The sequence below is a fragment of the Anabrus simplex genome, chromosome 14, assembly GCF_040414725.1.
Source record: "Anabrus simplex isolate iqAnaSimp1 chromosome 14, ASM4041472v1, whole genome shotgun sequence".
Taxonomy (NCBI): Eukaryota; Metazoa; Arthropoda; class Insecta; order Orthoptera; family Tettigoniidae; genus Anabrus; species Anabrus simplex.
This window is the reverse complement of record NC_090278.1, coordinates 45,070,039-45,094,503: the sequence shown is the minus strand read 5'-3', so window position 1 is coordinate 45,094,503 and position 24,465 is coordinate 45,070,039. Positions and strand designations below refer to the sequence as shown.

At 34.9% G+C, this 24,465-nt stretch overlaps 1 long non-coding RNA gene across 1 annotated transcript in view; it reads right to left on the bottom strand.

Moving 5' to 3' along the window:
* The window catches only part of LOC136885252 (uncharacterized), a 42,295-nt gene extending 18,702 nt beyond the window's left edge, over nucleotides 1–23,593 (bottom strand). The window contains exon 1 of the long non-coding RNA XR_010861520.2: nucleotides 23,484–23,593. This is a non-coding gene — a long non-coding RNA (uncharacterized lncRNA). The remainder of the gene's footprint in view (nucleotides 1–23,483) is intronic.
* Between the last annotated feature and the right edge of the window lie 872 nt (nucleotides 23,594–24,465).

Here is a 24,465-nt window from a genome sequence, read left to right as displayed (position 1 = left end):
CTCTCTGCCCATTCTCACGCTCAGAGCAAGACAATGCCATAGGTGTGGCTCAGTTTTGGAAAAGCACCATCTAGATGTACAGTAAATTTGATCAATTTCCCCCTGTTTGTTAATTTTTGTAAATAGTCCAATTATTACTTTATTTTAAATGTATGATTAGGCATGCTTCTGACATGAGTAAATAAATAAAGTACTATATTACATCCACCATATATTCATTATTACATTTATTTATTTATTTATTCATTCATTCTTTACTTCATCATTCTGCTTAATTTTTCATATTTTCTAAAAATCCACATATCAATCAATTAACAAACTATATCTTAAAATCTCCTTACAATATTTTATTACAATGCTGTCCAGTAAACCCTTCCCTTATGTTTAATCAGCCCTTTCCTACTGCATAGCACTCCAGTTTCTGCAACCTGCTTGATTTCTGCAAGACACTTTGATTCCTGCATCACAATCCTGTTCTACAATCAATCTCAACAAATGAAACTTGGTACCAGTTTTGATGGCATCAGCCTGAATGTTGTTGGAGTCATCAATCCATAGACTGGTTTGATGCAGCTCACCATGCCACCCTATCCTGTGCTAACCTTTTCATTTCTACTTAACTACTGCATCCTACATCTGCTTGTCATATTTATACCTTCGTCTACCCCTACCGTTCTTACCACCTACACTTCCTTCAAAAACCAGCTGAACAAGTCCTGGGTGTCTTAAGATGTGTCCTACTATTCTACCTCTTCTTCTCATCAAATTTAGCCAAATGAATATCCTCTTGCCAATTCGATTCAGTATCCCTTCATTTGCGACTCGGTCTATCCATCTCACCTTCAGCATTCTTCCGTAGCACCACATTTCAAAAGCTTCTATTGTCTTTCTTTCTGAGCTAGTTATCGTCCATGTTTCACTTCCATACAATGCCACGCTTCACACGAAAGTCTTCAAAAACATCTTTCTAATTCCTATATCAATGTGTGAAGTGAGCAAATTTCTTTTCTTAAGAAAGCTCTTCCTTGCTTGTGCTAATCTGCATTTTATGTCCTCCTTACTTCTGCCATCGTTAGTTATTTTACTACCCAAGTAACAATATTCATCTACTTCAATTAAGATGTCCTAATTTAATATTTCCTGCATCACCTGATTTCGTTTGACTGCACTCCATTACTTTTGTTTTGGACTTATTTATTTTCATCTTGTACTCCTTACCCAAGACTTTGTGCATACCATTCAGCAGCTTCTCAAGATCTTCTGCAGTCTCAGATAAAATAACAATATCATTGGGAAATCTCAAGGTTTTGATTTCCTCTCCTTGGATTGTGATTCCCTTTCTAAATTCGTCTTTGATTTCCTTTACTTCCTGTTCTATGTAAACACTGAGAAGGAGGGGGACTAACTGCAGCCTTGCCTCACTTCTTTCTGGATAGCTGCTCCTTTTTCAAAGACCTCGATTCTTATCAATGCAGACTGCTTTTTATTCAGATTGTAGGTAATTCTTCGTTCTCGGTATTTGATCCCAATCCCCTTCAGAATCGTAAATAGCTTGGTCCAATCAACATTATCAAATGCCTTTTCTAGAACTACGAATGCAATGTACGTTGGCTTGTCCTTCTTCATTTGATCCTCTAAGATCAGACATAAAGTTAGGATTGCTTCACGTGTTTCTACATTTCTTCTGAAGCCAAAATGATCTTCTCCCAACTCAGGTTCGACTTGTCATTCCATTCTTCTGTAAATAATGCATGTTAAAATTTTGCAGGCATGAGATACTAAAGTAATGGTGCGATAGTTTTCACACCTGACAGCACCAGCTTTCTTGAGAATAAGTATAACGACCACATGCCGAAAATCGGATGGGACTTCTCCCATCTCATACATCTTGCACACTAAATGGAATAACCTTGCCATGCTGGTTTCTCCTAAGGCAGTCGGTAATTCAGAGGGAATGTCATCAATTCCAGGTGCCTTGTTCTTATTTAGGTCGCTCACAGCAATGTCAAACTTTGACCTCAGAACTGGGTCTCCCATTTCATCAGCATCAACAGCCTCTTCTTGTTCCAGAACCAAATTATCTACATCTTCACCTTGATACAACTGTTGGATATGTTCCTGCCATCTTTCTGCTTTTTCTTGTCCTAGAAGTGGCATTCCACTGAGCTCTTAATATTCATACACCTAGATTTCCTTTCCCCAATGGTTTCCTTGATTTTCCTGTACGCAGCATATGTCTTTCCTAGGACCATACAACCTTCGACATCCTTGCACTTCTCCTTCAGCCATTCTTCCTTAGCTACCTTGCACTTTCTATCCGCTTCATTCTTTAATGGCCTGTACTCTTTTCTGCCCTCTTCATTTCTAGCGTTCTTGTATTTTCGTCATTCATCAATCAGGTCTGGTATCTCCTGAGTTATCCACTGATTCTTAGTTGATCTTTTCTTCCTTCCTAACATCTCTTCAGCAGCCCTGCTGACTTCATTTTACATGACTATCCACTCTTCCTCTATTGTGTTTCCTTCAGCCTTTTCTTTTAGTCCTTTTGCAACATGTTCCTTAAAACAATCCCTCACACTCTTTTCTTTCAACTTATCTAGATCCAATCTTTTTGCATTCTTGCCTTTCTGCAGTTTCTTCAGCTTCAGATGGCATTTCATGACCAACAAGTTGTGGTCAGAGTCGATGTCTGCTCCGCAGAAATTACAGCACAGATACTTGGTTTTACTGGTACTCTGGCTCAACTACATGCCCTTTTCTCTGAGAATCCTCATGTACTGTTCCTGCTCTCCTCTTGGTTTAGGAGACAGCACCTCCATGATGAAGCTCAAACTTTACTTCCCAAACTACATTCAAACAATGACCCACAAAAATGAATCATTCCTGAATGTTTCCAAAATGGCAATAGGAAAAAAAGCCTACTCTGTCATCCAACCACTGTATCTGCCTACCTGTCTGGTGATTGCTGTCAGTGTCAGTATGGAAGCTGCTGCTGCTCCTCATCTTGTCTTGGTGTTTGTCACCTCCCTTCCAGACTTCAAGAAGAGGTTATCAGGAGTATTGGAATAAGAAAGAGAGAAGGATCAAGAAGAAAAAGGCTGGAGGTTTGAGAACAAGAGTTTAAAGGATGCAAGTGCAAAAATGGTGGGAGCAAGTTGAAAGAAATATAGAACATATGGAGGCTTAAGTGTCTAGTAAAAAGATCAATACACACTGTAAAATGAACTGCTCTACCTTAATTTTCAAAAAGAGAAATGGTATTTCCATTTTGTAATCATTCAGCCTCTCAACATCACTTGTAATTTCTGTTTCTGGCTACATCCCTTCAGTGTTCTTCATACCTGAAAGGTAATGGATGACTCAGACTGTGTCTTTAGCAAGGATTATTATTTCCAACCTGTAAATTACAAATTGCTTCAATTGAAATAATAATGGTGGAACACCTTAACCAGTTAAATAAAGAATTCTGGTCAACCAAAAGTATAGAAAACACCTGACAAAACTAGAGGCCTTGACAAATTAAAAAGAAAAAACATTGTCTCAATCCTTCATTTTTTTTTTCTTGGACTACTCTGGACTTACAGTGTGGTGCATTATTCTGCACTAGTCAGTGACATGTAATGTACATCTGAAACATGAGCTCATTCCTTCCAGTATATGGATATGCATGGTAACATCATGTCTACCTTTGTCCTTGAACACTGTTGGAATGGCAATGGATACCATTTGACCTAGCCAGTGTTTCTTTGGGCATCAAGGTGGATGGACACCGTTTATGTCAAACTAGAAGGCAATGTTGGCAACTGTGCCAGGTACTGCAGGTACAACATGGCCATAGCATGACACATATTTTCCATAATTGGTGTGTTGCCCATTTTCTGATGAACTGTGTCATTCCTGATGTGGTGGAATAACAAGATACCCAGCATTTGCATCTCAATGGGATGAAATTGGCGTTCAGTGCTTTTGTTGATCAGATGTTTCACAATTACCTTCCCAAAGATCATTATGAGGTACACCACTGAAAGGTCACATGCTATCTCTCAATAAAAGCAATAAATCTTGCCCAATAGTACAAATAACACAGGCAAGATCAAAAATTAGTACAGTAGTAGACAGATTTGGTATGAGGATGTAAAGGTTAAAACAAAACTGAATACTCCAAAAAAGTAACACTCTTGAATATATAGCTGATTCTGTCAGAAGTATCAAAAGTATCCAGAAGTATTTATGATCAGAGGGGACCAAAGGGCATTACTTCCCATTGCTTTCGTATATGATATCCTACTCACTAGGTCAATAGTGTTAGGTATGCAATATAGTCTATCACAGTTTCCTATTTTGATATCAGGCAAATATTAAGGCTATACCTTAATTAAGGCGATGGTCACTTCATTTTCAGTCATAGCCCTTTCCTATCCAATCACTGCTAATGTGTGCCTGTGTGATATAAAACAAATAACAACAAAAAATCTCTGATTATAATTATCTAGCTATTAAGATCACCATTACAGCCTGCAGTACATTCTTCTAAAGCACACACAGTTCACTTGAAGTGAATGTCAGAAATTGAATATAAGTTATCATAAGATACAGTAAGTTATCCTGTTTAGGTTGCATTATGTTTATTTCAGTATTTCTAAGAACAGAGATAGTAATAAAGCTCTTACTGAATAGACACTGCCACATAACATTCAGTTCATATTCTGTAACCGAGGTTCTTCAGTATTTCGATTAAGTTGGAACAAATGGCTTCATATTCATTAGCTTTTAGACAGTGTATTGTTAACTCCCCATTTCATGACTTATAGTGATTAAAATATTTTGAAAACTACTGAAAAATTGTATGTGGTTAAGTATAAGAGAGGTCAACTATATCGAAAAGTAAATATTTATCTAGCAACAGATCCATGACCAGAACCACCCTCAGAGCAGGTGTGAAAGATACAGTTCCAAAACCATCTAAATCTGTGCACGAGCCTGCTAGGAATATTTTTCTTAACTGTCCAACCTGAAAATTGCTGCAAATCAAAATGTTGTCAATCTGGGTGACTATAAGGTCTTCGTAAAAGGGGAGACCCTAATGAAATGTATATTCTCTCTCTATTACTTCAATCTACACAAAATTTAAGTAATTGATTACTATAGCCCTAACTAGCAAATTATTTTTAATTTTGCCTAAATAAAACAAATCTTTCTGAAACAAAAAAAACTTTTAAAGTTGATCCACTTTCAAAATGTTCCAAGTACAGGATTTTTGGTTTAGAATTCCAAAACTAAGTTATGTAGGTTATAAAAGTTAAAGACATAGACTAAAATATTTTCAGGTTTCAGTGCTTTATTTTTAATAATATTTTGATTGCCATGCATCATACAAAATCACTTTTTGATACCTTAACAATAAACACTTGTCATTGTTACAAATTATTTAAACTGCATACTGAAAGGAATGAATACATATATAGGTGCACATGCTTAAAGGCAATCAGATTAAAACTTTTGTGTTGAGGAGTATTTTGAATTCTAGAAAATCTTATTTGTGATTAATTTAAAAATGCGAGAATTTACATTAATTTCAGATTTACAATTAAAAGTACCGAAGTCACGTTCCCCTGTCATCAATAAAACCAGCACATTAACTTCTTTTACTGTTAGACTTCCTTTAGCAGAATTCCATATGTCACCCACCCTAATCACAGGGTCTGCAAACCACTTTACACCAATTCCCTGCCATGTAAGCATAGTCACTAGTCTCCCCTGTTACTACCGAAGGTAGTGGTAGCTATTGTGTCGCTAACCCTACAGTTTAGGGACCCTGCATGCTGATAAAACATCCTGCGTTTACTGTAAATCTTGCAGGTTGGCACTATGAAGCCATGATTTGCAACTGCTGTATTGTGAAAATCACTACTGTTACATTTGCGGGAATAAGGAAAGCATATTTACTTTTTCTGTAAGACTGTAATTTGGGTTAAAACAAGTAAATAGAATTGTGGCATGTATTAACATATTCGCGGCCGATGACGACACATATGTGTCATGACTCCATTTTCACTTAGTGCCGATGACGACACACGTGCGTCACACTCCGCGCCAAATATTAAAGCTCGTATTTCCGCCAATATGTATGTAAACAAACAGACCTCTTATCTGTGCATTGTTATGGTGTTATTAAACATATGCGCCATCCGGGCATCAGATCAATTGTTAGTTACAATCTCTGTAGCCATTACAAGTCGGCATATGTTTCTGTGATGTCAAGAGAGAACAGTGAAGTTTCATAACCTTCTCTCTGTAAGTAACGTCTTAGAGGGATAAACAGGCGATTTGCAATTAATGATGATAGTCTGGAAGCTCTCCTGAATGCTAGTGACAGTGACAGCATTGATAATGACGACAGCGATGACAGTGTGGAAAGTGACTGTAGCCATCTGAGTGAGAATCTTAATCACGGAAGTGTGTGTCGAGTGTCTACTCCCAATTCTCACATTACAGAAGATGAGGAAGACGTAAGTAATATCTCATCTCCAAATCTCACCCCAAATAACATGGGCAATATTTCATGGGTCATTTCTTGGGAGTTCAGATTCGTCCTCAATGAAACAGATAAACTTTATTGGTCGGTCGGGAATTAAGGTTCCACTGCCAAGTAACGTGAAACCCATTGGTTATTTTCGCTTGCTTGCAGATGACAACTTGCTGAATAACATTGTAACTGAAAGTAACGCATTTGCAGAAGAGTTATTTTTGCGAGGAAATGTCACTGAAATGTAGCACACTGTTTTGACTAGTTACATTGTACAGCTTATGGAGTAGGCCTAAGGTTGTTACGTTGTTCACACAGCAATAATAAGATTCTACTGCACAGAATCTTTGTGTGAAATGTTCAAAAACTTATTTTTCTGTTGTTAAGAAGTTCTACATTCGAACAAAACATTATTTTCCTCGTTTCACTTCATTACCAGTCATGACGCACCAAAGGCGAAAAACTCATCGGTAGTGCCGCTGACGCAGTGTGTGCGTTATGGCTCGTATGTACATAAATAATATTGAAATAATTAAAATAATAATCTAAAATGTATAAGAACACAGAAATGAAGTCCTTTAAGCAAAAAAAAAAAAATATTATGGCACCACGGTAATGGCTGCCGATATCCAAGCGGCCGCGAACGTGTTAATGTAGTTGGTGTTAAATGATGAAGCCAGCATTTTTTAATACAGTTTTATTTCATCCATTTCATATGTACAGAATTCAACTAGGATGTGTAAACAAGAACTCCTCCATAAAGAAACGCTCCCTCCCGTAAGTACAGTTTAACTACCACACCAAGTGAAGTTCATAACCTTCGTACCAACAGAGCTACCAGTCCTCTTTTCTAAAATATCACCAGCATCTTTTGAGCCACTCTCCTTAAATTAATTAACTGATGTTTCAGCATGGGCTATTTTCCTATGATCTGGAAACAGGCAAATATTGTCCCACTTATGAAATAAGGCAACAAATTTAATGTTTCATGTTACTGACCAATTTCTATTCTACCCACACTGACCTCTGTCTTTGAAAAAAATTATACACCAACGTCTCTTCGCGTTCACCTCGCCCCATATCTCAACCAATCAGTATGGTTTTCTACAAGGTGACTCTTTGCTAACAAACCTGGCAACTCTGCATATCTTTGCAGTACATGCCCCTGCAGCTAAATCACAGCTCGATATCTGCTATGTAGACATATCGAAAGCTTTCAATTCTGTAGACCACAGTCTGCTGCACCATGAATTCTCCAAAAAAATAAACATACACGGCTGTCTTCTGACCCTTCTTGCTGGCTTCCTACATTACCACTGGCAGAGAGTAGTAGTCTCAGACACATCATCCTCATGGTTGACTGTCACTTCCGGTGTCCCACAAGTCAGTGCTCTTGGCCCCTTGCTGTTTTCCTTGTTTATGAACGATCTGCCATCCATACTCAACGAAACAGGAAAATACCCTACTTTATGCTGACGACTGCAAGATTCTTAGGGAGATCAGGAATCCAGGAGATGCAGCTCTTCTACAACCCTCACTTGGCATTCTCTCGAACTGCTGCTGTACAAAAATGCAGCCACATGACCATAACGCTATGTAAATATCCTTTACTGACATCATATTGCCTATAATACTAATAATATAATAATAATAATTCCCTATGGGAATCAACATCTATATCATCTGATGGCCAAGCAGGCATCAATTTTTGGTAGTGGGACAAAGTCTTTCATAGTTCATTGGCACTGCCGGTGGCTACAATTAGCCTACGCAGTGGCCTCCACGGTATGCACTAGCCAGCGTCTTGGTAGGTGTGCTAGGTACCAACTGATGAGCCCAGCCTAGCACACGGGGGCGAAACGCTGGCAACCAGGAATGAGTTAGCTGGAAAATTTATAATGTCCAATAACGGACCATTTATATTGGTATTATAAATTTACTCATTCGGAACAAATATTTCTGATTCCCTATGGGAATCAACATCTATATCATCATATTGCCTACTCGACAAGCCCATCACCATAGTTATGTAAGAGCATGACTTAGGTATAATATTTGATAAAAAATTACAATTTAAGACCCAACTAAGACTATGAAATTACAACGCATTCTCTAGTACTTCACAGAAATTTCTGATTCCACTGCTCTTCATCATTTCTTCCTCACAATTATTCAACCTCTCTTGAACTACTGCTCTCCAATTTGGACAACAGCCTCCGCGTCCAATATTCACCAGTTAGACTGAGCAGTGCCCATCTTTGCTGTAATTGTTAGGAACAGAAATGAAAAGCTCAGAAATCTGTCTATGCAGCAGGTATTAAGGGCAATAAATGTGTCACCGCTGCACATCAGGTGATCTGAGTTTCCTCCACAGCATCATAAATGGGCACTACCACTTGGAACACCTCGTCTCACTCTTCTCTCTCCGTGTTTCTTCCCGCTCCACCAGAAACAAAGACTTTCTCCACAGTCCCCACACACAGCACACAATACTTCAATGATCTTTCCTAATCTGCCTCCCAACATTCTTTAACAATATTAATAGAAGGCAAGAGCTTGATAGAACTTCAGACAAAAGTAGATTCAAGAGGGGTGTAAATTGTCCCTTAAGCATAAGTTGATGTGAAGCGGTTATACCGCTATCTTGACCCACGACAACTTGACTATGAACAAGGACATCATGGTTTTCGAATTGGACAGTTATTATTAGTAGGCTGTTGTTATCTTTTGTCATGTTTGTTATATTTTTTCATGAATGTTTACATTTGTTAATTAGTCTGTTGACAGTACAAGTGAAATGTGATCAGTATAGCTGTATCTTGTGATAAATAAATAAATAAATAAATAAATAAATAAATAAATAAATAAATAAATAAATAAATAAATAAATAAATAAATAAATAAATAAATAAATAAATAAATAAATAAATAAATAAATAAATAAATAAATAAATAAATAAATAAATAAATAAATAAATAAATAAATAAATAAATAAATAAATAAATAAATAAATAAATAAATAAATAAATAAATAAATAAATAAATAAATAAATAAATAAATAAATAAATAAATAAATAAATAAATAAATAAATAAATAAATAAATAAATAAATAAATAAATAAATAAATAAATAAATAAATAAATAAATAAATAAATAAATAAATAAATAAATAAATAAATAAATAAATAAATAAATAAATAAATAAATAAATAAATAAATAAATAAATAAATAAATAAATAAATAAATAAATAAATAAATAAATAAATAAATAAATAAATAAATAAATAAATAAATAAATAAATAAATAAATAAATAAATAAATAAATAAATAAATAAATAAATAAATAAATAAATAAATAAATAAATAAATAAATAAATAAATAAATAAATAAATAAATAAATAAATAAATAAATAAATAAATAAATAAATAAATAAATAAATAAATAAATAAATAAATAAATAAATAAATAAATAAATAAATAAATAAATAAATAAATAAATAAATCAATCAATCAATCAATCAATCAATCAATCAATCAATCAATCAATCAATCAAAAATTCAGTTGAAATGGAAGAAAATTTCATTATTAAGCTAACCTTGTCTTGCGACGACATTGGTTCAGTTCGTAAACTTAACCTCTGTGTATTCTTATTGTGTATTATCACAGCGACAGTCCGACAATTAATAGCAAATTTCAAGAAGGGAACTGAAGTGAGGACAAGAGAGAGTGTTTGATCATTTACTTGGCTAAGGGAAACTCCATTACTACGGTTAGTTTGTCTCAAGATTCCAATATATAACTAGTCAAATTGGCAGCAGTGATTAGGGTGGTGATAGTTGCCTTTTAGTGTATAGCCTTACATGCCATGAACTGAGTATCATGAGAAATATTTGGAATAATGAAACAGTCTAAGAGTCATGAAGGCTGAACTATTTATACATTCTAACTATTAAATGAAATGTGCAGAATTTTCAACATTTCTAAAATCCAGCAATAGAAAATAACCTCTCAAACCTGCATAAACATAGAACAGATACAACTTCAAAGTAAAGACCTTCAGCTGTACTGGTATCAGATCCAAAATGTAATCCATAACTAGGCATTAAAAATAATATTAACAGGTAAATTTAATGTAATGAACATGTCCAATGCAAGTTAGCAACCCTAGGCTGCAGATCACGGATTCAAACCCAACAGAGTTTATTGAGGTGCCAATGTGTAGGAAATAGTAAAAATATACAGAAATGATATGAAGTGATACCAGATGTAGCAGTGATGAAAGATCCTTCCTTTAAGCTACCCAAGGACCCATCATACCGCCCATAGAAGATTATGGAAATGTGTTAAAAGTCAATCCGGACCAATTAAGAACCGGCATGGTCAAGTTTGTCAACTTTGAAATGTGTGAAATGTGATCATAACCTTTATAGCTAGTGGCTGGCTGTGATAAACGTAAACTTTTTGTCGCCTTTGGGTAGAGTTCACACCATGTCTGGCCAGAGGGCGGCCACATTTGATGAAATAACAAATGTGTCCAATTTTAACCGGTCATGGTGTGTTTGAGATGCAACCACTCAGTACTCGAAGTGTGTGAAATAACTAGTGATCAAGTTAAATTCATCTACTGTTCAATCAGGCAGGGCAGTTGTTGTGCAATGTGTGCCAGAGATCAGAAACTGAAAGTGTGAGGAACAAAATTCATTTTCTTGTGTCAGAAATTCATTAATTTATTTGTCATAAGTCTGTACAGAGTTCTCCTCCACATTCAACAGACACAATGCATGAATAGAATATTGCAGGAATGAAAGAGTGAATGAAAAAAACTTCTTTTCCAGTCATGGAACTGCCACCAACTGTGGAGGGAGCACTTCTAAATGAATGTGTGAATGCGTGAATGAATGACTGATTTCTAAGTTTCATTCTTGTTCCGTATTGATAGCTGCGAAAAAATCATAAAAAAAAAGAAAGGTTCCACCTAATCAATACTTATTTATTATCACATGTATAATAGGATGAGTTTCGACCTCTTACAAGGTCATCCTCAGCTACATTAAAATCCTATGTTTGCATTCTGTATTATGGCTCATTCCTAAAAGCTTTATGACATATTCTGAAATTTAACAACATTATTTTGATTACACTTTTGTTAAGAGTTCCAATGTTACAATATAGCTAAAATTATGACAAGTTAAATACTCTTATTGCATAATATAATCACCCAATATACACATGTAATCATAATAAAATGGATTTGTCTTTTTTTTCTAATGCATAATGTAAGAATAATTTACCATAGGCTTTTGCCTATCCAGTTAAAACAAGTTCCATCTTATAAATGTTTAGTCATATATGAGGTGATCTTTGTTGATATTTGTGAATATTACAATAGTAAATTAGCAGTAAAATACGCCAGTCAAGTGTAAGTATGCTAATGGCTCAATAAAATATATTACTTATCTACATTAAAATATTAGCTAACATGGTTGAACGTGCTTAAATGCTCTTTTGAAAGTCTAAAACAGTTGATAACAATAAATCTTGCGTTGTTTTGTGGTATGTATTACATAGAAATAATGTGAAATTTGCCCATTATACAAACATATAAACACATTAAAGTATTTAAAACATTGCAAGGTATGCTTAGACGCAAATGTCTGTTTGTAGTTTAAAATAACAAGTGACAGCACATTCTTATGTTGTTTCAAAAAGACTGATGGACATGCAAGTTAAAAGTCTGAATTTGCATAAGCCTTAGCCGATACACTTTGTGTAAAACTCAACCACTTTATCTTTCTAATTTTGTTTTCGTGACTTGAACCTGGCTTGTTTGACTTGGCTGATGTTCTGGAAATTGTTCAATTTGAATGACAAGGTCGTAATTGTTGGTCGCTCTTTCCTTTCTTATGATGTTGGTGTTAATAAATGTCTGTAAGTCAAAATAAACGAATTAGAAATTTTGAATATAAGTTGCGTACTATTGTATGAGTTCTGAAATAATCTACTTACTGTTGTGGAGTGGTTGAGATGTATGCTGCTTGGTTGTCTGTCGCGTATTGTATCTCGTACTTCTGGTGTTGGTGTCGCCTGTTGTGAGTGGGGGAAGCTTCGGCGTGTGTATGGGCAGAGCCATGTATGTCCGCTGTCTGCGCTATAGCTTGCGTATGATGTTGTTTGTTGACTAATCTGAGGTAATCCTTCTTTATGATGGGAATAATCTTATTAAATAAAATATTAGTTTTCTCAGTTATTTCATTAATATTGTAATTGGGGTTTGTATATTGATCAAATGTTATGTACGGTTCTTCGTTTATATTAAGCAAAGGACCTTTAGGATTTGTATTTAATATTTTCAAATCATTACCTATATCTGTGAATTTATGCTTGTACTCGTGCATGTGCTGACCTATTGCAGAAAAATGATTATGCTTGATGGCATTGACATGTTCATTATATCTGTTCGCAAAATTTCTACCAGTACGCCCTTATGTAACTTGTAAAGCAGTTATTACAATAAACTCCTGACTGAAGATATTTATTAATACTGTCAAATGTCTTGGTGTTATGTATGCTGTGCCTACTATTACGTGTAGTTCTGAAAGCTATTTTAAGATTATGCTTTTTAAAGATATTAGTTAGAGAATATATATTCGTGTTATTAAAAGTGAAAGTTGCATAATCTTTCTTGGGTTGATCTAGTTTTACCAGTGTAGTTTTGGTTCAAGATTTGATCTTTCGAATAATGGAATAAATCATTTCTTTTTATAACCATTTTTTCTGGCTATTTCGTGAATTAGTTGTAGCTCATCGTTAAGGTCAGTTTTAGATAACGGTATACTAAATGCTCTATGAATCATGGTATGGTATGCAGGTCTTTTATGGGAATTAGGGTGAATGGAGTCCGTTTTTATAGTGTTTATTGTATGAGTAGGTTTGCGGTAAATTTTGGAGGTCAGGTGTTTTTCGTGCCTAGTAATCGCCAGATCAAGATAGTTTAGCTGACAGTTATTCTCGGATTCTTTAGTAAATTGTATATGCATGTCTATGGCATTTATTTTGTTCAATACAGTGTTATCGTTAGTTGTTCTGTTAATATATAAGTAATAATAATAACAACGTAAACGTTTCCACCTTTTCAATACTAAAATATATTCACAAAATTATAAATTACACGGTACTAGTTTCGACCCATCTAGGGGTCATCATCAGCCGTATTGGAGCAAAGATCACTTTTGGCGAAATCCTAAGAAAATGTTATTTTAAAGAATAACAAGTAAAATGAGATGTTATTATGGTAATAGTTAATAATACAAGGAATATACATACTAAGAGGTTTTTAACAAAGAATAAAGTATAAATGGGGTGTTGTAAAAATTATAATCATGGAAATCAGTAAGTTCTTGTATTGAAATGACATATATAATTTTATATTATGGCTTAGGAAGAGGGCTTAAGGTGGGGCTGAAGGGTGCGGGAGAAAGTGTAATTGTCTTGGAAAAGTACCTTTGATTAAATTTAGGATTGAGTTTAGGTTGGCTGCATTATTGTTTCTGAGGAAAGTGATAAATAGATCGAAGAGTATGTTGGGTTTCTCTGAGATTTCATGGAGATTGTGACTGGCATTAAAGTATTGGTCACAATCTCAATGAAATCTCAGAGAAACCCAACATACTCTTCGATCTATTTATCACTTTCCTCAGAAACAATAATGCAGCCAACCTAAACTCAATCCTAAATTTAATCAAAGGTACTTTTCCAAGACAATTACACTTTCTCCTGCACCCTTCAGCCCCACCTTAAGCCCTCTCCCTAAGCCATAATATAAAATTATATATGTCATTTCAATACAAGAACTTACTGATTTCCATGATTATAATTTTTACAACACCCCATTTATACTTTATTCTTTGTTAAAAACCTCTTAGTATGTATATTTCTTGTATTATTAACTATTACCATAATAACATCTCATTTTACTTGTTATTCTTTAAAATAACATTTTCTTAGGATTTCGCCAAAAGTGATCTTTGCTCCAATACGGCTGATGATGACCCCTAGATGGGTCGAAACTAGTACCGTGTAATTTATAATTTTGTGAATATATTTTAGTATTGAAAAGGTGGAAACGTTTACGTTGTTATTATTATTACTTATATATTATTCTCAGTTCAATACGGACCAAAAACATGAAATTCATAACCATTAAAGTTGTTCTGTTGTCGATGATGACGAATACGTGATCAACAAATCTGCACCAGAAAAAAATTCCGTCTATTTTTGCAAAGTGATGTGTATTCTAAGTGATCTTTGTAAATTTCTGCTAGTATGCCGGACGCGGGAAACCCCATCGGTAAACCTGCTTGCTGATAAATTGTATCATGAAACCTAAAATAGTTGTTATTAACTGCAAATTCAAGTAACGTCATGAATTCTTCAATTTCTAAGGTACTTAATCTGCTGTAAGTTTTGAGATTGGTTCTAATTATATTTACAGTTTTTTTAGTAGGGATGTTTGGATACATATTAGTTATATCGTAAGAGGCTATGGAGTGGTAATGTTCTAACTGTAAATCTCTTGTTTTATTATAGAAGTCTATTGAATTACTTTGCAATGTTTTAAATACTTTAATGTGTTCATATGTTTGTATAATGGGCAAATTTCACATTATTTCTATGTAATACGTACCACAAAACAACGCAAGATTTATTGTTATCAACTGTTTTAGACTTTCAAAAGAGCATTTAAGCACTTTTAACCAAGTTAGCTAATATTTTAATGTAGATAAGTAATATAGGAACAAGGCACCTGGAATTGATGACATTCCCTCTGAATTACTGACTGCCTTAGGAGAAACCAGCATGGCAAGGTTATTTCATTTAGTCTGCAAGATGTATGAGACAGGAGAAGTCCCATACGATTTTCAGCAGAATGTTGTTATACCTATTCCCAAGAAAGCCGGTGCTGACAGGTGTGAAAACTACCGCACCATTAGTTTAGTATCTCATGCCTGCAAAATTTTAACACGTATTATTTACAGAAGAATGGAAAAACAAGTTGAAGCTGAGTTGGGAGAAGATCAATTTGGCTTCAGAAGAAATGTAGGAAAACGTGAAGCTATCCTGACTTTACGTCTGATCTTAGAAGATCGAATCAAGAAGGACAAGCCCACGTACATGGCATTTGTAGATCTAGAAAAGGCATTCGATAATGTTGATTGGACCAAGCTATTTAAGATTCTAAAGGTGATTGGGATCAGATACCGAGAACGAAGAATTATCTACAATCTGTATAAAAATCAGTCTGCAGTGATAAGAATCGAGGGCTTTGAAAAAGAAGCAGCAATCCAGAAAGGAGTGAGGCAAGGCTGCAGTTTGTCCCCTCTCCTTTTCAATGTTTACATAGAACAGGCAGTAAAGGAAATCAAAGAGAAATTTGGAAAGGGAATCACAGTCCAAGGAGAGGAAATCAAAACCTTGAGATTTGCCGATGATATTGTTATTTTATCTGAGACTGCAGAAGATCTCGAGAAGTTGCTGAATGGTATGGATGAAGTTTTGGGTAAGGAGTACAAGATGAAAATAAATAAGTCCAAAACAAAAGTAATGGAGTGCAGTCGAACGAAGGCAGGTGATGCAGGAAATATTAGATTAGGAAATGAAGTCTTAAAGGAAGTAGATGAATATTGTTACTTGGGTAGTAAAATAACTAACGATGGCAGAAGTAAGGAGGACATAAAATGCAGACTAGCACAAGCAAGGAAGAGCTTTCTTAAGAAAAGAAATTTGCTCACTTCAAACATTGATATCGGAATTAGAAAGATGTTTTTGAAGACTTTCGTGTGGAGCGTGGCATTGTATGGAAGTGAAACATGGACGATAACTGGCTCAGAAAGAAAGAGAATAGAAGCTTTTGAAATGTGGTGTTACAGAAGAATGCTGAAGGTGAGATGGATAGATCGAATCACGAATGAAGAGATACTGAATCGAATTGGTGAGAGGAGATCGATTTGGCTAAATTTGACGAGAAGAAGAGATAGAATGATAGGACACATCTTAAGACACCCAGGACTTGTTCAGTTGGTTTTTGAAGGAAGTGTAGGGGGTAAGAACGGTAGGGGTAGACCAAGATATGAATATGACAAGCAGATTAGAGCAGATGTAGGATGCAATAGTTACGTAGAAATGAAAAGGTTAGCACAGGATAGGGTGGCATGGAGTTCTGCATCAAACCAGTCTATGGACTGATGACTCCAACAACAAGAAGTAATATATTTTATTGAGCCATTAGCATACTTACACTAGACTGGCGTATTTTACTGCTAATTTACTATTGTAATATTCACAAATATCAACAAAGATCGCCTCATATATGACTAAACATTTATAAGATTGGAACTTGTTTTAACTGAATAGGCAAAAGCCTATGGTAAATTATTCTTACATTATGCATTAGAAAGAAAAGACAAATCCATTTTATTATGATTACATGTGTATATTGGGTCATTATATTATGTAATAAGAGTATTTAACTTGTCATAATTTTAGCTATATTGTAACACTGGAACTCTTAACAAAAGTCTAATCAACATAATGTTGTTAAATTTCAGAATATGTCATAATGCTTTTAGGAATGAGGCATAATACAAAATGCAAACATAGGATTGTAATGTAGCTGAGGATGACCTTGTAAGAGGTCGAAACCAGTCCTATTATACATGTGATATCCCATCATAGATGTGATAATAAATAAGTACTGATTAGGTGGAACCTTTCTTTCTTTTAATGATATTTGGTGGCTATCAATACGGAACAAAAATGAAATTTATAAATCAAGATATTAGCGCCAACCAGGCAAAGCATGATGCGTACAAATATAGGAATATTAGAATCAAATTCATGAATACAACTAAGAATATTGCATTTTAAAAAGAATGCCTCGCTTATGACTTAACTCCAAAGTTTTTAAATATATATAATAATAAACACAGAAACACCAAGCAAACACGTGATACCTTGAGAAAAACTAATAGAATTTGGATAAAAACCGAAATCAAATTTTTCTATCGTAAAAAACAGTACTAGAATAATACACTATATCCCCTACACTTGAAAGTGTCCCAAGAACTACCATGCAGCTATTGGGATCACTTCCAGCATGTCACAAATAAGAAAATAGAAAATTTGGCCATAAAAAAGCAGAATACCTTAAATAAAAAACTAGAGACTTTAAAACCTGTCAAAAACCTTACGAACACTACGTTCAGCAAAGCAGAAAATGAAATATTAAGCAAAGGACCTAAACATAATTGGGGCAACACCTCAATATTACAGAACATCACAACCGCTGTAACAGAAAAAGAATTAGCTATACAAAGAATTCCACATGAAATACGAGAAGAAGTCAGGCACAATATAGCAAAAAAACGACCACAATACGTTGGCAAAGTAAAAGGTAGCTTCTCTAATAATAAAGCGAACAAAACACATACAAATAGTCTTAAGAACAAAGTCAGGCAAGATAATCTCCATATAACAAAAGCTGACAAAGGAAATACAACAGTAGTTATTTACAAGGATGAATACATTCAAAAAACAAAGAGTGTTTCAACAATGATACGTTTCGTATTATACGCAAGGATCCCAATAACACAATACAAAGAAACCTAAAAAGCTTACTCAAAAACACACGTTTTTGCTAACCGAAACTGAAGCAAATAATCTAATAACAATGAACCCCCAGCTACCGAATGCAAAAGCTCCTCCTAAAATTCATAAAGAAAACACACCGATGAGAACCATAATAAATTACAGATCTAGTCCTACATATAAGCTTTCTAAATATATTTTAAAAAATTTAAAACCATAATTTTTTCAAGCTAATAAAAGCATACGTAATTCAATAGACTTCTGTAATAAAACAAGAGATTTACAGTTAGAACATTACCACTCCATAGCCTCTTACGATATAACTAATATGTATCCAAACATCCCTACTAAAAAAACTTTAAATATAATTAGAACCAATCTCAAAACTTACAGCAGATTAAGTACCTTAGAAATTGAAGAATTCATGACGTTACTTGAATTTGCAGTTAATAACAACTATTTTAGGTTTCATGATACAATTTATCAGCAAGCAGGTTTACCGATGGGGTCTCCCGCGTCCGGCATACTAGCAGAAATTTACAAAGATCACTTAGAATACACATCACTTTGCAAAAATAGACGGAATTTTTTTCTGGTGCAGATTTGTTGATCACGTATTCGTCATCATCGACAACAGAACAACTAACGATAACACTGTATTGAACAAAATAAATGCCATAGACATGCATATACAATTTACTAAAGAATCCGAGAATAACTGTCAGCTAAACTATCTTGATCTGGCGATTACTAGGCACGAAAAACACCTGACCTCCAAAATTTACCGCAAACCTACTCATACAATAAACACTATAAAAACGGACTCCATTCACCCTAATTCCCATAAAAGACCTGCATACCATACCATGATTCATAGAGCATTTAGTATACCGTTATCTAAAACTGACCTTAACGATGAGCTACAACTAATTCACGAAATAGCCAGAAAAAATGGTTATAAAAAGAAATGATTTATTCCATTATTCGAAAGATCAAATCTTGAACCAAAACTACACTGGTAAAACTAGATCAACCCAAGAAAGATTATGCAACTTTCACTTTTAATAACACGAATATATATTCTCTAACTAATATCTTTAAAAAGCATAATCTTAAAATAGCTTTCAGAACTACACGTAATAGTAGGCACAGCATACATAACACCAAGACAGTTGACAGTATTAATAAATATCTTCAGTCAGGAGTTTATTGTAATAACTGCTTTACAAGTTACATAAGGGCGTACTGGTAGAAATTTTGCGAACAGATATAATGAACATGTCAATGCCATCAAGCATAATCATTTTTCTGCAATAGGTCAGCACATGCACGAGTACAAGCATAAATTCACAGATATAGGTAATGATTTGAAAATATTAAATACAAATCCTAAAGGTCCTTTGCTTAATATAAACGAAGAACCGTACATAACATTTGATCAATATACAAACCCCAATTACAATATTAATGAAATAACTGAGAAAACTAATATTTTATTTAATAAGATTATTCCCATCATAAAGAAGGATTACCTCAGATTAGTCAACAAACAACATCATACGCAAGCTATAGCGCAGACAGCGGACATACATGGCTCTGCCCATACACACGCCGAAGCTTCCCCCACTCACAACAGGCGACACCAACACCAGAAGTACGAGATACAATACGCGACAGACAACCAAGCAGCATACATCTCAACCACTCCACAACAGTAAGTAGATTATTTCAGAACTCATACAATAGTACGCAACTTATATTCAAAATTTCTAATTCGTTTATTTTGACTTACAGACATTTATTAACACCAACATCATAAGAAAGGAAAGAGCGACCAACAATTACGACCTTGTCATTCAAATTGAACAATTTCCAGAACATCAGCCAAGTCAAACAAGCCAGGTTCAAGTCACGAAAACAAAATTAGAAAGATAAAGTGGTTGAGTTTTACACAAAGTGTATCGGCTAAGGCTTATGCAAATTCAGACTTTTAACTTGCATGTCCATCAGTCTTTTTGAAACAACATAAGAATGTGCTGTCACTTGTTATTTTAAACTACAAACAGACATTTGCGTCTAAGCATACCTTGCAATGTTTTAAATACTTTAATGTGTTTATATGTTTGTATAATGGGCAAATTTCACATTATTTCTATGTAATATGTAACACAAAACAATGCAAGATTTATTGCTATCAACTATTTTAGACTTTCAAAAGAGCATTTAAGCACGTTCAACCATGTTAGCTAATATTTTAATGTAGATAAGTAATATATTTTATTGAGCCATTAGCATACTTACACTTGACTGGCATATTTTACTGCTAATTTACTATTGTAATATTCACAAATATCAACAAAGATCACCTCATATATGACTAAACATTTATAAGATGGAACTTGTTTTAACTGGATAGGCAAAAGCCTATGGTAAATTATTCTTACATTATGCATTAGAAAGAAAAGACAAATCCATTTTATTATGATTACATGTGTATATTGGGTCATTATATTATGTAATAAGAGTATTTAACTTGTCATAATTTTAGCTATATCGTAACATTGGAACTCTTAACAAAAGTGTAATCAACATATGTTGTTAAATTTCAGAACATGTCATAAAGCTTTTAGGAATGAGGCATAATACAAAATGCAAACATAGGATTGTAATGTAGCTGAGGATGACCTTGTAAGAGGTCAAAACCAGTCCTATTATACATGTGATATTCCATCATACATGTGATCATAAATAAGTAGTAATTAGGTGGAACCTTTCTTTCTTTTTATGATATTTAATGAATGAATGAGTCGAAAGCTACGGAACCCCAGCAGCTACATGTCAGAAATGTACCTGCAGACCAATGGTCTAAGTGCACCAGTCCAAAGGCCAGACTTAAACAACCCAGACCAATGGCCAGACTTAAACAACCCAGACCAATGGGCACGCAGGCAATACAGTTGATGCAAGTTTTATTACTATGGTGATGTTGTCCAAGTCATCCTCGAATAATCAGGCTCTTCATTGTCTACAATTGGAGTTCACGCAACAAAATTAATAGAAAATCTCAACTATAGACCACATAAAGAGATCCAGTACTCTGCCACCTGGTAGAGTAAAATAGGAAAACAAAATTGACATGCAGGCAGTATAGATGACGTTAAATCAAAATTTCAGTACATGGTAGCTGGGCCCATACAAGTATTATTATGTACAGAATACTACAGTAAATTAATGTCAGAGTTATTAGGCCGATATTTGTTTCCTTTAAGCACCCATATTTGATCAGTAATAAAATAAGTAGCTTGAGGTAGGCAACATAGCTTCTAAATGAACAATTTGACCACTAAACCCGCAAGTGACTCATAGCCGTAGTTGAACAAATAAGATAATATAATGGTTATCCTTGCATCCTGTTCTCCTCTAGAGATGTCATAAGGAAAGGGACTGTAGAGGAAAGGAAGAGGGCCATGGAGGGAGAGAAGGGAGGATGCAGTAAGTTCTGTAAGGACCTGGAAAGTTAAAAGAGAGGAATGGATCTAGAGAGGGCTGAGGTGCTGATTGTGGGCGGTTCTATTTTTAGGCATGAGGAAAACTATGCGGAGGAAAGAGACCCAGGGTATAGTGTTACCCAGGAATTATTAGGTTAAGATACATGTTAAGAAAAGCAGAAGCGCAGAACAGTATGGAGAAGGTGGTAATAACATGTAGGAGGCATACTGACTGCGAGGTGATCAGGTATTTAAATAAGACATCGGAGTCAAGACATTCTTGTACTTTGACGACTACAGGAGGGCCTCTGACTTTGAGTAATGGGAGCGTTTGTGGGACATTCTTTAAATATAACATTTCTTTATGTGGTGCAAGATGGAAATGATGTGATATACTTAGTTATATTTGTTGATTACTTGCTAATTTGTTGTTAAAGGAAAGAAAAAACATTAAGAATCTATTGTTACAGAGATTTAGGATAAAGATTTAGGTGAAGTAAAGAATTATCTCAGAATCAATATTTGTTATGATTATGAAACAAATGTAATGACACTGAGCTGGAAAAGCTATATTGATTCTTTAGCTGTGAAATATAAGATTGTAAATTCAGAGTTGTATAATACCTTAATCAATAAGACATAATTGAATAGTAATACAAGTAATGGTTTATATGTAGCTTGAAGGGGACATTCACAAGTTGAATAAGTGTTCCTTTCATGAGATGTAGTGATCTACTGTTTAATTTGGTCTGAAGTGAATGTCTGAAAAAGATAATATTTTAAGTGAATTATTGGGAAAAGAAGGGAAGCTTGAAGATCAAGATTAACATACAGCTATATCGGACTCACCCCTATGTTTCTCACAAATTGTGTGCACTTGGCAAGAACACCAACACCAGACTGACTGTTAAGGGGGAGCAGAAGTATAGCTTATGATGGCAGGACTTGGAGAAGGGATGTGTGAGGAGGGACGCATAGGTAGGGATGAACTGATCGGTGATTATATACGACACGATATTAAGCTTATGGTATTGAATAGGTGGACCTTTCTCTTCCCTTTGATAGTAATATTCATGAACACTTTTCATGTGCCATCTACAGTACGATACTCTTTTGTTTCCATGAACCAAACTAACAAGTATATCTTGCACGGTAAGCTGATAAGTGACTGCATTATGAACTATAAATACCATATAATAAACCCTTCATTTTAACAAAAAGACTAGGGAAACTGTTGCCACCTGGGTGACAAACGTAAATGAAGCCAGAAGCCAGGTAGTTTGGTGACTGGATCAGTGTTTCAAACTCCCTTTTAAGAACAGCACATTCATGAATAAATAACTGCATTGTATATACCGGTACTGCTGCTAGCAGAAGGTTAATTATGCCATTTTTCTGTTTCTTTTACTGGGACAAGGGTACATTTAAAAAGTAACATTCTTTAGATAAAGAAGTCAATGCTTGTTTAGAAGTCAGATAAACCCATAGTTAAGAATTTCAGTCGGAATTATTAATTTATCCAGTAAATTGCGAAAGCAAGTGTTAGTTTGTAACTTGATCGAGTGAGCGATAGTCAAATCCAAATGGAAATGAAAGAATAAAGCATGTTTTCACAAAGAAGGTGTAAATGTGAAGAAGAACAAGCAGAACGGTAAATATGGTACCTATTCTTAAAAGGGAAGTTTACACACTCGGCGAGTCGGCTATCACCAAACCACCTACCTGGTAGTTCCGGATGGCGACTTAACAATTTGGAATGTTCGTTTGTCTTTCCACCTACGACACAACTAAGTATTATAGAGGTTATATTCAATTCACCGTGAACTCTGTCTTCACCGAACACCTCTCTTCTCGCTGCTTTGTTGATCGCCAAACTGCCAAACTCTTACTTGCATCTTCGTACAGCTACATAAACACCGGCAAGACAGGATCTTGACCCCGTAAGAAACTTTCTTTCAAGAGATCAAGATGATACATTTACAAAACGTCGAGTTTAAAAACAAACCTCCGGGCTACGAAGCAGAAGAAGCAACCGAATAAAGGTTGCTATACCCAAGACCAGAAAGGAAAAGCAGAGAAATAGTCTAATTTAACATCCTCGAATTAATTAAATTTCTCTTTGCAGGTGTCATATCCTCGACAATATAGATATTAATTATATTGGCGATATCGTGACAGAATTCATCCCTTCGTTTAAATCACATTCGTGGTCTTATTTGATGCTGGAAGGTAGTTAAGCTCGGGCCGACAATTTTCAGAAGTGGCTAACCTCTGATAGGTTTAATAATAATAATAATAATAATAATAATAATAATAATAATAATAATAATAATAATAATAATAATAATACCCGTGTGGGGATTTACCGGTTACCTCCATCGGGCTCGTCCCATTGGAATTGGGGAAGCTCGCTGGCTCTGCCGCCAGCAGAGTCAGAGGGTAGTAGGCAAATAAAATACCACCGTGAAAACAATAAAAAACTGGTCCCTTGCCAGGGTTACGGCGAAGACTGGTAAATGACCAGAAACCAGAAAACATCTTGAGGCAACCTCTAGGGCTAACAATCCTAGTTGTAAAAGGATGGGTACCCGTCCAAAGCAAAGTCAAGTCAAAAAAACATGATGGCACGACATTTCAAGAAACATACCCCAGGGGGTACATCTTCGGATAAATTCCTCGTCGTAAACGCCACGGCGCACGAGTCTCGTTCGGATTCTGGGGGAGACTCGACATCATGCAAGAGACGAGTCGGAGCGTCTCGGTGTACCCTGAAGAGTCAAAAACTGAGGCCAAAATCTAA